Genomic DNA, 15,574 nt, shown 5'->3' on the forward strand with positions numbered 1-15,574 from the left:
AAGGCAACAAGTACAAGCAGCCTCAGATGCATGTGGTGCATCCTGCTTTCAAAAGTGCAGAAAAATGAACCCAACAAATTTAGCTCACAACTGAAAAAATTATTAGTATACTTATGCACCTTGACTCACAGAAAAAAAACAATACACAGAAGTTCCTCCTAAAAGATAACCTCGCTGCACATCTGTTTTACGGGAGGTTTCAATAGTGACCTTTGTTTTTTTACCAAAGGTAACAAAAATTTATTAGGACACACAGAGACCTGTAAAACTTAGGCTGCAGAAGACTAACTACTTAACATCTTAAGAAACATTTGTTTTTATTCTTTTAAAATAAGGTTTAATAGTAGGTCTCCACTTTACATGACAATAGTTTGTAGCAGAAATATATTTGGTGGTGTTAACTAAGGCAGCAGAAAGACCAAATCATTTAATGTAAGCAACTCGTTACATATTCCAGGTCTTCTCTTTCACTGTTACTTTCATATGTGCCATCTTCTCATGTGTAAGGATGTGTATTTTCTCAAATCTAAGTTAATGTAAAAGGTCCATGAAATATCCCCTTAAAAGCTGTAATTTTTGTATTAACTATTATTTAAGGGCAAGAACGATTGAAAAGCACAACCAACTTATGAAAGGGTTATTGAGCATTGGAATGGGCTGCCCAGGGAAGTGGTTGAGACACCATCCCTGGAGGTGTTCAAAAGACAGGTTGACATGGTGCTGGGGGACATGGTTTAGTGATGGTTTTTTTGTCAGAGTTATGTTGATGGTTGGACTAGATGATCTTGAAGGTCCCTTCCAACCTATATGATTCTATGACTATCACAACCTTAGCACCACATTCCCCCTGCTCAGGGACTCTGCTACTGCCTCCTGCCATTGCCACACATGCCCACATTTCCAGCTGCAGGGGTGCAAAGGTCTGGCAAATGTGTGCAAAGTCACAGCTCAGCTTCTCGCAGTGTAACACCATCCACCAAGCCACTGAAGCGCCAGGCTGTAATAATCCCCGACGTCAGTGCACGTTGCACAAGACCAAGAAGATTTAACATGGATTTTTACACCCTTTATGACGAAGGATGCAGACATATGTACCACAGACAGATCCTGAGTTGCCTACTCATTTACCACCTGAAGGAAGAAATTCTTCAGGTCACATGGCAAATTCTTCCCTTCCCATCCCATCCCAATTTTGCCAATACCATCTAAAACACAGTAGAGCTACTGGCTCACATAAGGGCTAGAGATACAGCACCAGAGCATCAAGTATAACAGTAAAACTTCGACTTCCCTTCACACACAGACTAAACTTGTGCTTCCTTTTATTTTTGCTTAGGGCATTAACGTCTCACAAACCCACATCTACCTGGCCTGATATGAAAGCAGGTGATAAATCATTTGTAAGAACTGGAAAAATAGTTCATAAAATTTTTCAACAAAAAACACTTTTATGAATCAATAACACAGTGAAAAACATATCAAATCTTCAAGCTTTTCTACAGTATGAGATTCAGTTAAATTTAATGAATGATGGTATGTTATGATAACTTGAATTTAAACACTGGTAGTCAAATACTTTAACCTTATTTCATATTTTGTTTGGAAAAAGCACAATAAAAACCCAAATGCTGGAATAGGGCATGAGTATAAAAAATATTGCGTGGATGTTTACACACGTTTCTTCAAATAACTGGCCTTCAAGTAACTAAACAAAGTACCCAGCCGATCAATATCAAGTTGACCTTGTCAGCAAAATGATAAAGTCTCATAAAAGCTTACAGTTCCTGTAAGTGACCTTTGTATGTGTCTTAATGCTCTCCTCCTCACAAGCAATAGGATTTTTTTGACCTTTCCATCACTGTTCTGTCTTTGAAAGGTTTCACAAAATATTTAAACAAAAAATATTATAAAAAATGTAAATATGACATGTTTATTGTACATATAAACATATAAATATATGAAACATACGTAGGCACTGAATAGCAAGTAATTCTCAACCATACTTTAAAACAGTTATCATATACAGTTCACAGCTACATTTGTAAAAGAATACACAATTATCATATTGAAACACTTGCAAATTCAAAATGAGTCAAAAAGCTCTATGAGATGGGAAAACACCACCTTTTAAATAATGGAACTAATATAGATATGTATATGGAGTTATCTTTTTAATGTAGGTTTTATGCAATTTTCTAAATGCACACTGTGTTACTAAAAACTATTTTCATGTTTCACTTGCATCAAACCCCTTTTCTATTAACCACGTAACTTTCATGTTCTGCTTAGATCAGAATCCTACTTGCTCTGAAGCACAATAACATCAGGATAACTGCACCTTATGAGAAAGCCACATGAGAAAGAGCCTGTGATGAGGCTGTTTGCAGTGCACATAATAATCAATAGGTATTTAATAAGAAAACTCAGTGTATGTATTTTTACTGCATAGAAGCTCTGCACTCAAACATAGTCATGCCACAGAAATCATGTTACTTTAATAGTGCTTTGTACAAATTCTTATCAGGTTGCTCTGACGGGGTGCCCATTTCACAAGTAAATTTTCACACTGATTACTGACCATCAACCCCACCAAAGCATCAGTGGCATACCCAGCTGGTTACCAGTAAGTCCAGACCGATTTAGAGAGTTCAGGATACAGATGGTAACAAGTATCATGTAGCTGGACAGGGTCTTTCCAAAGCGTACAAGAGGAAAAACATGATGAACTGCAATCTTTTTCGGCCTCAACTAAGCATTGTGTCCAATACTCAGATATATCAAACTACACAGAACTAAAATCTAATTGCAGTTATGATGCTAAAATATAACCAGGAAACAGTCCTTGTTGGCTTATATTCAAAACCTAAATTCAGAAGGCAGCCTCCTGTAACTCCATTTTTCATTCTCAGAGGGCCATTCAATCAACTACAAACCCCTGCTCCACATTTCCTCAATTCTCTCCTATATTTCTTTTCTTTCAAAATATACCCTTATCTGAAAGTTACCACTTGCGTATTACCTTTTCAGACCACTGATTTCTGAAAATGAACTACTAAGCAGGTATTTCAGCTCTGGATTGCTAAAGGCAATAGTGTCTTTATTTTGTGAGTCTTCTCTGAAATACAAAACTGTAAAATATGAAAGGCAACACAAAGCAAACTCTTGATTTAAACCTTTGAGAAATGCAATACCAAGAAGGAAAAAAAACACGGAAAAAATATTCTGACCTTGTACATACCTTCAAAACTATACCCCTCAAATATTTGTTTAGATATTATAAACAAAGGAAGTCCTTATGTCATCGTTAAAGTTGTCTGTTTTACAGAAGTTATACACAGTGAGAAAGATAGGAGCTAAATCAGTTAAGCAGCAGTAGAGCAGGAACAAATTATGTTTCTAGATGATGCATGGAATTAGACAACGCTATGAAGAAATATGGAAAGTCTGCTTAAGTTTGCAGGATGAAAGCAGATAATACTTTCAAATGGAAGGAAAAAAGTCATACTAAAACCAAGAAAGAGTAATTGAAAGTAATCCCTAGAAGACTGACTAAAGAAAATGAGAATTTTTAAAAAATAAAGAAGTACCCAAAATTCACATGAACATTTCTATGGATCATAAAATATCAACACATCAAAAGTTGTTTGAAGATTACATAATGAAGTATGGATCACTAAGTATTACATACCCAGTATTTCTCTGTGTATGAGTGAGATTGTGAAATATTGAGACATTGTGTTAATCCTGCAAGCAGACTACATAGTACGTGTTAAGAAGAATAGATGTACAGATAAAAGAAAACAATGTGAGAATATGGGTTTTTCTGTATCTTTCTAAATCAGACATGTAAATACAAAATGCAGTTGTCAGAGACATACCATGGGTTTAATACATTCCCTGGAGGATGTGCTGTTTTAACCTATAGATGGATTACATTTGCCCATACATATTACCCATCGTTATGATAGATGCCAGTGGCATAAGGTCCATTTTCACATATAATGATCTTAATTTAAAATTAGTCAAAGCCTAATTTAATTCTGGTTAAAGTAATTCAAAGTGTTGCCCATTTTATCCAAACTTTCAGAGAGAAATCACTGCAGAATAAAATTGTAAAGAAAGTCAGGTTGTTGCAGTATTTTGTGGCATATGGCAAGACTGAAAGTGAACTGAAAAACATACGTTATGTCAGCTACTCAACTGTGATACAGAATTCGTGGCCAACACGTGCCCTTCACTTTACTTGGAGAATTGCCACTGACTAAAAATCACACAATTCCCTGATGTTTTCTTTTGGAAACCCACCATTTGATGTTAGTGAGTATAACTAATGGAGGTTCAAGCACAAAAGATCAAGCTCTACGTGCTGTGGGTCAAAGTACATCCATGATTTCGGGCAACACATTCCAGACTGGTTCAGAATATCTCCTGAACTCTAAGTCTTTCTGAAGAACTGTACTTTAGGAAATACAATTCCTGATTATATTGCAGGATAACTCCTGGTGTGACCTTTTAAGTTCAAATAATGAAAATATTGTGGAAAGCGTCCCAGCATCTCGAAGCTTCAACTAGGAATCCTGCAGAACAAGAAAAAGTCTGGTCTTAAGTAAAACTAGCCAAGTGCTTGACATTTATGGGTTTTGTACAGAACACATGGGCACATCATCCAATGCCTTTGCAACTTAATTCTTAACCATATGGCAGGAACAATATAGGAAAATAAGTAAAGGAAATATGGCCTATATAAGAGGGTACCTTGAGATTACAGGATTAATATTCCTATATGGATCTCTCAAAAATAATATTTTACTCCAGGGAGGATGTATGATCAAAGCTGTATTTTTTTAGTAAAAGACACTATAAGAAAAGAATAGAGCTGAAGAAAGGGATGTTCCCCCTCACATTCAAGTATGCCTGGGACAACTAAGCTTCCTCCCATTGTACAGGATGTTTCCAATACATGCGCTTCTTTGTACTAAATTTATCCAGATAAAGTGCTAAAATGCTTGTCAATGGAAGCTCAGGTTGTTGTCCACCATTATGATTACTGTTTTGATGTCAAAACCATAATTTCTCATTGTAAAAATCTAAAATTACAAGACTCCATTTAATAACTGAGTTCTTCCATGAAAATACAGTTTAATCTGGGACTTCTGAACTGGAGGTAAACAATACCAAAATGGTTATTTTTTTTATATATATATATACACACACACACACGCACTATGTAAGTGCTATCATTGAACTAATAATATAATACAAGGTGAGGTATACATGTAGTTATGCGTATGCTGGTAGGAAAAATGGAATCTTTATTTCATCTAGTAGTAAGCAGGTATTGTCATTTGGAAGGTATGCTGTTTTAAAATACAACGACATGTAGCAAGTTATGTATTCACTTATATATGAGAAGTAAATTGAATTGTGCTTTGGCTATTTGTTGATAATGCAAATTGTATAGCCATCAAATTGAGATAATTATTGCTATGTCTCTTTTCCAACTGTGTGCTTAATTAAGAAGACCCAGTAAGACCTAATTAGCAACAATGTAATTTTTAAAATCCAATTTAGTAGCTCAGAGATTACAAAAATTGAAAATAACATGTTCCATTTAGATATTATTAATTTTTTGAGACAGTAATTTAAATTTTGTAGCACAATAAGGTTAGCACATGAGAATCATTTACAACACATCAATATCACTGAACATCTGAAAAACAGTTCAAGTATTAGATTGTGACTGATACTAGGAAGCCTTGGCAATAGCATTTAAAAACATTCAGCTGACATTTTTGTCTACATTTTCACTGTTCCTGTTTCTAATTATAATAAAGGAAGAAGTCTTCATTGAACAAACTGGACTTACTCACCAGAGTATTATGGACTATCAAAGCATAAGAATGAGTCTAAGTAACATCACACTTGATGAGATAAAAGCTCTGATCAGTTGACATCACACTGAACAAAATCACAAAAAGGGATTTTTCCTGGTAGATTTTTTGTTTTTTTGTTTCTGGTATTATTTTTAAGATTTCATTCTCCTATCTAAGAAAGATGACACAAGATGTTGTGGTAGACCTAAGGGGGCCTTAGCAATTTTCTCTCCCACTTGCAAAAGCAAAAACCTCCACCTAATAAAAATCTCTGAAATGAAACAATGACACCAGCTCACCACCTCCAACTGAATATTGCTAATGGGACATGTCATCTTAAATATTATCAGAATCTCTCTAACATTGTGTACTCTGCAGCTTTGCTTGACGACCTTTTCAGGGTCATTTAATTTTGCTACATAACAACTTCTAGGATTTCTAGAAGCAGAACTGATTCAGCAACATGCTTATTTCCAGTACAGGCTCAAAATGTTGCTGTACTTACAGTAGGTACATGATCTATAGTTTAATGTCTTGCAAGTACACAGATATTCAAACAAGTTACCACAGCAGTGTGTAAGAACTTTTATGAAGCCACTATTATTCACTACACATAGAAAGTGAACTTTTCAGTTGTTTCCTAAATACTTAGTTTTCTTAACTTTTGCTCTTCTAACTCTAGGAAGAAATACCATCAATTATTATGCAGTTTTGAGTTAAAACTTACAAAGCTTTTCAGGCATTTGAAGTACTTTTTGCAGGAAGACACGACTACTGCCTGACCACAAGACCAACATCTGCATCACCTTTATTTGAAGTACCACTCAGGTTGCTATTTGCGTGCCTGACACCATCATGCCTGAGAACTAATCTTACTGTTCCCTTTCTTCTTGTCTGTCAAAGTATTCAGTGTCTTCAAGTGCCATTGTTCTGACAAGCAGACCCTCCCAATGGACTTGTACTATATACTGTGACTCCCAGAACTGCTATTATTTGAGCTGGTGTCAGATTGATTTTCTTTCTGTTCATGATAGTGCTATGATCTTGCAGGGTTGAAATTACTGCTGATTTATGCCTTGATGCAACCCCTCGAGAACCGGCTTGTAGCAGCATGTCACCTATGAAAAGGTACATCTGAATCCTCAGAGATCTTTCTAGTGGAACCTTTGTTCTCATTTCAATAGAGAATCCTTTGTAATGGGTGTTTGCTAGAAATTTCTCCTGCAAGTACCAAGTCTTCTGTAGTGCAAACGGGAAGTATATTATACATCCATCCATTTTTACCAGGCTGTGGGAGCCTTCTTGGCAGAGATTAATGTAAGGTAAGTTCTCTCTCCACAACCTTAAGGTTTTCACAAATTGATTATACCATTTTCTTTAGGAGTCCACAAAGACAGTGCAGGTTGTGCTGGCACTGAAGAGTGGCAATACTCCCTAGCTTTATGTCTAAAGGCTTACCTACATAATGAAATGTAACAAATAAAAATATATAATCATGCCTTTAGTGTGTTTGTGGAATAATAGTCTTTTATGCCAGGGCCTTCTTTTATTTGGACTTTAGAACAGGAAATAATTACCTCTATTGCTTAAGTGTCATTCACATTTTTACATATTCTGCATATTAGCATCATGGACAGTTTCTGCACTCTCATTACAAGCAGCCTCTTGTCCACATCTTTGTGAGCATTTTTCCCATAAAATGCAGCATCTCCTCTGCAAAATCACACAAAAGGTAGGCACTGATTTTATATTTAAACAATTCTAACCTGGTAAATTGCAATTGAAATCTTCTTGGCTATTTTTAAAATCAGCCTCTGAATCTTAAATTTTATATATATATATATATTTTCCCATTGGTAGAGCTAATTTAGGTAAGCTAATTATTTTCTTTTCATGTATGCTTACCCTCATGGTGGAAGAGAGAAGACAGTCATTGGGATTCAGTCATGTTTGTTACAGCTTTATAAAGGACTTGGCCATTTAGTTCCATACTAATGTACAATTCCATACTAGGGAAAACTTTTTAGGTAAATAGAAAAATACCATAAGAATTCACACAGAGGTTCAATGTTGAACATGAATTTTTTCAATTATCATGAAAAAGCCCAAGAACTTTAGGAACTGCACAGAAGCACATGCAAGTCTTGATATATTTTAAAAAATCCTTATCTCACTAGAAAAAAAATAATTTCTACTCAAAAATATTTCTTAGAAACAAGTGGTTGTTGTATTTAGTAAACCATTACTATATGAAGCACCTTCTCAGTAGGACCCCTTAACACTCTTAGACAAGATAAGAAAGTATTTCAATGAGGACTTACTGACCAATTCCTGTTTGCCCATGTCTTAGGCACCACTATGAACAATAGCTTTTTCAAGAATACTATAAGAGAGACTGAAGCAGACAAATATTTTTGGGAACTGGTATTCTGCAATAACCAATTTCAGTTCAAAAGTAGATGGAAGTTTGCTGTAACTGATTCCTCCTACTAAACAAGAAACTAAACAGAGTTGTCTAAGAATTCAAGTGGTCCTGCTCTCCTGTTTAGATGCTGGAAGGAAGATGAACCTTCAGAAAGACATCAATAACCTTTGTAATCCCAAGGACTACCAAGGGAGTCCAGGATGACTACAACCCTACCTTGGGTATGTAAGTTATGAGAAGTGAAATTGTGCCACACTTCATTTTTTTGGAATAAATTCTCAAAACTCTACTTAAGCTGTTACATCATATATCTAACACATTACTATCACTATGACCACCCTTCTAAAGCATTCTCCTTAGAACTTGTGCAATGACTCCCCATTTAGCTCAGCTCCCTTTCTTCAGCTGAAAAATGACATTAAGGAGAAAGAAACAGAAGGATGAAACTGAAATATGAGGCCCTTGTCTGTTGCTTTTACACATATGTATACACACACACACATATATATATCTATAGCTGCATTTAAAAAAAAAAAATCAGAATTATTACCTCTGTCTCAATATTAGGATGTGCTGTTGTCTTGGTGAATCATTTTTCCTCGGGGACGTTGTGTGGATAACAATTGTACTCATGTTAATTCTATTTACATTGGAAGCACTGTAGTACACTTTTAATGTGAAACTGCGTTTCTTTCATGAGCAAGAAAAATGTCACTTTCTTTTCCCAAAGCACCAAAAGGCTCCTTTTACTGTCACACAACACAATTATATGTTCGGGCTCTGCTGTCTCTTTTCAGCCAACAAGGCAAAAAAAATGACCTTTCTTTAACCTATGGCTGAATTGCATTACATTCAGTTCAGTGGATATCCTTTTTTATATTCTCCCATATCAACTGCTTTCTTACTGAGGCTGGGCACCTGCCCTTCACATTTGCTAGTGATTTCATTTTTTCCAAAAAACTTGCTCTCATTTGAGGAGGGATGTTAACTCTCATCCCACATTCATGCCATGGTTTGTAACATTTGTAAATACCTGAAAACACTCAAAGCTGCAAGGAGACTGCCAGCAGAATTTGGTTACTGGCTGCTGCATTTTGCCCTACCACACAATCATGTAAAAGGTCAGGAAGAAATATCCCATGTACACTCACTCCACGTCATGTTGTGGTCTTGTACAGAATAACAACACTCTGAAACAGTCCCCTTATTCCTCCTCCATTCTGTGAAGCAATCTGCGTATCTATTGTTTTATGGGTAGCTTGGTAATGAAAGGAAAGAGACATTCCCCACAACCCAGGTATCTCAACCACGCTTTGGTTTATGTGAACAAGATGCTCAGGGAAGCATAAAAAAGTAGCTGTGACATTAATGAAGTAAGCCACTGCTGATCTGCATGAGATCAACTCAGCAGTCCAGGATTTGAGAACACGATGCTGAGTGACAAACATCATTGCTGAAGAAAACTGCACCGTACAGCTGCAACAGAGTATTATGTTTTAAAATTAACAAATTTCAGAGACAAAAGACCACCATGCCAAACATTACTTACACACACAGCTCATCTCACAGCCACGTAAATAAACTCCCCTAGAGAACATTTGGCATCACTTTTGATCTGGAGAGAATTCTAAATACTCATTTCAGTGCTCTTAGGTACACAGTTCTAAGGTTCGGCAATTCGCTATGTGACAAAAAGGTTTCTGTCAATTGTTATTAAAGATGACTCATATTAATATCTACTCTGTCCAAGTAGGAAAGTTGTGTAGCTTAAGGATACCTTCCTAAACATCACCATTTTACCAGCATGTTGTTTGCTACATTAACAATGAAGGTGTCATTAACGTGGGAGGTAAAATGCGACTGTTGGCACCAAAAGAGACAGGACAGTAACATTCCTTGCATTAATCTTGTGAAGAATGCTATTCTCTGAAAAGCTAAACTCTGAGCTACTGCTATTACATTAGACTGAAAATAAATGGAAAGTACCGAACATTCAAAATAAAATGAAATTCTGTAAGTTCGCAGATGACACCAAGTTAAGCGGGAGTGTTGATCTGCATGAGGACAGGGAGGTTCTACAGAGAGACTTAGATAGGTTGGATCGATGGGCCAACATTAATGGTATGAACTTCAACAAGACCAAGTGCCAGGTCCTGCACTTGGGCCACAACAACCCCAAGCAGCGCTACAGGCTTGGGGAAGTGTGGCTGGAAAGCTGCCTGGAAGAAAGAGACCTGGGGGTTCTAATTGACAAGCGGCTGAATATGAGCCGGCAGTGTGCCCAGGTGGCCAAGAAAGCAAATGGCATCCTGACTTGTATTAGAAATAGTGTGACCAGCAGAAGTAGGGAGGTGATTGTCCCCCTGGACTCAGCACCGGTGAGGCCACACCTGGAGTATTGTGTCCAGTTTTGGGCACCTCAATACAAGAGAGATATCGAGGTGCTGGAGCGGGTACAGAGGAGGGCAAAGCTGGTGAAGGGCCTGGAGAATAAATCGTACGAAGAACAATTGAGGGAGCTGGGACTGTTTAGTTTGAGGAAGAGAAGACCGAGGGGTGACCTCATCACTCTCTATAACTACTTGAAAGGACATTATAGAGAGGTTGGTGCTGGTCTCTTCTCACAAGCAAATAGCAATAGAACAAGAGGGAATGGCTTCAAGCTGCAACAGGGTAGGTTTAGACTGGACATTAGGAAGAAATTCTTCACAGTAAGAGTGGTCAGACACCGGAACAGGCTGCCCAGGGAGGTGGTTGAGTCACCATCCTTGGATGAGTTTAAGAGTCGTTTAGATGTGGTGTTGGGGGATATGGTGTAGGGAAGAACTTTGTAGAGTAGGGTAGATGGTTGGACTCAGTGACCCCAAGGGTCTTTTCCAACCTAGATGATTCTATGATTCTATGAAATAGTAATTTCTTGTTTTGTAGTAAAAGAAATCTTTGTATACAGTTGAAGACCCTTATGCACATCCAGAAGCACTTTGTGCCCTGTTAGCTTGTGAAATGTCTGGTGCTGCACACAGTTCTGGTATTTTCAAAATCCACTGAATTTGAACATCATTCTGCATAACATACTTGCAATAGGAGGTATACCTGCATATGAGATACAGGTCCTATATACTTCTGAAAGGACAAAACTACTTTTTAGTGAAAATAACGTGCAAAATTGTCTAAACAATTGTTTACATGTATTGATTGCCCCTACATCAACGTGGTAATCTGTCAAGGTGAATTTTTTCTAAAGTTGATACCGGCTTTGGAATTCACTGTGAACTAACGATAGGATCTCTGTTACCAATAATGGAAAAAAGACCTGAGAAATATCTGCACTAATTCCTCTGAAGAAGACCAAATAAAATACAGGCTTTACATCCACCTATAGTAGCTTGTATAATTATGGAACACAAGTGCATTCTCCAGGATAAAACAAGTTCTCCCTTCCAGTCCCAGCCCCCCCCCAAAGAAGAAACTCAAAACAAAACCACCACCCAACCCCACCAAAAACTACTGTAGATCCAGAGGTCCTTTTCCTAAAGGCACAAGTCTGCACATGCTACTGGAGAGCAAGTTCTGACACGTGTTCATTTACTAAGCATCTAGCTCTCAAATGGTGGTATTTGTTTATGGTTTTTACAAACAAATATATATATTTTGCTCCAAAACTACTGCAAGTAGAAGGGTTTTAATCTATGCAAATTTTTACTTCCTAGAAAAAAACATAGAAATTCCTCCCACACATAGAATCTACTTATATTTTTATATCTTACCCTTATAAAATTACAAGGAACACAAATCTACAGTCTAAACTATAAAACTTAGCATGAAATTTGCTACTAAAATGGTCGTTAGAGGGTCTGTTCCTCATTTCAGCTCCAACAATTTCCAAACCCATTATTAACAGACTTCCAGCTAAGCTTTAATCAGGATTGGAGACCTAATCACAGTTAAAATATATATATAAACCAAACCCTTACTCCTACTCCTACATACAATTCTTACAACAGTCCACTTTGAATTACATGTGCTGAAGACGCTACCAGAACAACAAGAGCTAGAAATGAAGTGGCCCTGGTCCTGCATGCCCTGTGACACGAGTGCTTTTCTGAGAACAGTAGAATTTGGTCCTGAAGTGACGTCCCAGCTGGAGCACTTGGAAGGGGAAACCATTATTTTTCCAATGGCTTCAGCTGATCTCAATATTTAGGGAATGGAGCATCAAACGAACATGATAGCACCATTCAAATAAAAAGAAGCAAACTGTCAACTTGTTTCTGAAAATAGCTGAATAGTTGGAAGGAGGAAAAAAATACCATCAGTAAACTTAGTTTTAATTTTTCTTCTGCAGTTAATGGAATATTAAAAAGAATTATGTTAAACTATAGCTACACCAAGTTTTATCTAACAGATGTTGTTGCCTAGTAACACAACTATACCACTCAATTGATTTCAATAAACGTAAGGATGAGCACACATACAGAATTGGACCGAGGATTCCAGGGCTCACCAGAACCATTTCCAGGTACTACTATCTCCAAGACCATAATGGCCAGTGTGCTGCCTGCGTCAGAAGAACACACAGATATTTCTATTTAGATTTCCCCCACCCCTTAATTAAGACTTTTAGTAAGCTGTTTTGGCTTTCTTTCCTAAAACATTTAGTATTATAAATACTCTCATTTCAATTGATCTTCAAGGTCAGTTCAGTAGCCCGGTTTTCTTCCTACTGAAATAAGCAGCTAATTCTACATTTGAGAAGTCTCAACAACGCATTGATCTACATGACTTTCTGTGAAACCTTCTTGTTAAATATCTAAAACACTGAGAATGAAGCGCGATTTCCCTCTAGCTCCTGTCAAACTTTTTTTGTTAAATCAAGTGCCAGGAGTTTCGTAAAATCTTTTAAAGCACAAAGGTCTTTTGTTCTTTTAAGTGACAATCCTACCTAAATTTCTTGCCTAAATACACTGTCTATGAAGTTAGTAAGTGTCCAAAACATTGCAACACTAGTACCTTAGCAAAACAAACAAATGAACGAATAAACAATCCTCCACTTTAGTGGGGGATGAGGGGAATTTTTGTATGCTAAAGAAAAGAAAAAACACAAAGAAAATGTGGCTGCAATGACCAGACACCAAGAAACACAACAGTTGGAATGTGAATGCTTTCTTACATGACATTTTTACAATTTATGATTGGAAAAAAGAGCTCATCAAGATTATAAACTTACAAGTTACACAATTAAGGTGATCCTCAATATTATCCTCTGAAATAGTATTTCAAAGCAAAGCCTGATCAAATTCAGTGAAACTGCTGGAACTGCAATACTCATCGCACTTTACTGACTTTGAAAATTAGAAATACTTTTCTTTCTTTGAGGGTGGGAACATGCATTCTTCTAAAAGTCTGCATTTCCTCTGAAATCTACATGCATTCCTCTAAAACTTGATGGGAACTGCACTGATGCACGTTGGTATAAATGAGTTTAGACTCAAGCTTCATGCATTTAGCAATGTAATCCTGTGATTTCTTCTTTGAAATTCAAATAAGAGAACTAAGATAACCACTGCAAAATCACTGGGAGAAACACTGAAAAAAAGCATTTTATTAGCAGCTTGAGAAGGTCCATTTTAATACCACAGATGTTGGGAGGCTGAACTACTTCAATAACTTGGCTTTAAACCATCTTAAGCCGTATTACAGTCCAAAAGTAATTTGGATAACAAACTATATTAGGTGAGTTTGGAATTAAAAATCCTCCTTTATCTATTCAGTAGAAGGAAAGTAAAAGACAAGTTAATATTTTAGCGAAAGTGTGCAGCACACAAAATGTTAAAAAGTTAAGAAACCATTACTTCTTTTGGATAACATCCAAATGTTGGTCCACACAGATCCCAAATTAATCAGTTGACCAAAACACCAAGTAAATTTATCTCCCTGATGAGTTTAAACATAAAATAAAACATGAGAAATTGAATTCTTATAGCATAAATATCTTGGCTGAAATCTGGAATGTAATCAACATTATCATATTTACTGAAAGTTAAAGACTTTAATTAATGAGTACAATGTGTTTATCTACCAAATTTCAACTTGCTAATCATCAGGTAGCCTGATCATAATTTTCTTTGTTAAATGGTTATGAGAAATGCTCAACAAATGTTTAATAATGATCAAACGCCTTTTTACATCAAAACTAACAACCAAACTTAACACAGAACACAGTTTCATGAACATATAAAACTGGAAAGTGGATCTGCTAGGGATACTCGTGTTAATAGTAAAAAATAACTCTTTAGCATGAATTGCCTGCATTGACAGGATAAAAACCAATACAATTCTGTTTGGTTGACTTTAGAAGTATTAGTTCACTTTTTAGCTAATGGATACTAATTCTCATATCACAAATCTAATCTTTAAATTGCAATAATAGATTTGTGAAAAATTATCTGGAACATTTAAGAATCATGTGAAAACTGAAGCATTCTGTCCATGAGAAGTATCCTGCTCAGAAAACATGGATCAACTGAAAAAAACCATAAGTAATGATGACAAAACATATAGAATCTATCACTGCCGATTCCCACTGACAGTGACATTAACATCAGAATATTGGTATTGCACAGACTGTATCACATAGCCCTTTTTATCAGGTCCATATTATTCCAAAAACACAACTAAAGAAATAAAGAACAGTACTGCCAACTGTCAGGTTTTTCAGTTCAGTATCCAGTCCTCTATATTCCTAACAAATGAAAGATTATTTCTGATTGAGTCACATTAAGTAGTGAACTCCACAGCTGGTTCAGATTTTGTAATTTAGAGTTCTCTTAGCAGGATTAGGTTGATCTCAGCAGAGATGCACAGATTCCTAAGAAGTTAAGGTCTCCTAGGTTTGAAATAAATAAATAAGTCCAAGTTAATAATCAGGAACAGCCTAATCAGATTAAGGTTGTGAACTCTGGACTACCACGGTGTTTTCCAGCAGCTCAGCAAGCTTAATCCACAAGTGGATAATACGATACAAAGCATTTGTATCAAATATTCCCTTGCAAGACACTAAACCTATCATTTTGCGAAAGGAAACAAATATCTTTGCTAAATCTAATAAGAGATTTAACAAAGATCTTTAAGCAAGCTATCAAAGGCTACAATTTTTGCCACGTTAATCCTTTTTCTCACAACAAACATTTCTTTGGGTATTCAAATTCATTGTCATTTGAAATAAGATAGTTAAGCAAATATTTCAATAGGAATATATTAAAGTCCTCCTTACAGC

Source organism: Numenius arquata, chromosome 5 (assembly GCF_964106895.1).
Source record: "Numenius arquata chromosome 5, bNumArq3.hap1.1, whole genome shotgun sequence".
NCBI classification, from domain to species: Eukaryota; Metazoa; Chordata; class Aves; order Charadriiformes; family Scolopacidae; genus Numenius; species Numenius arquata.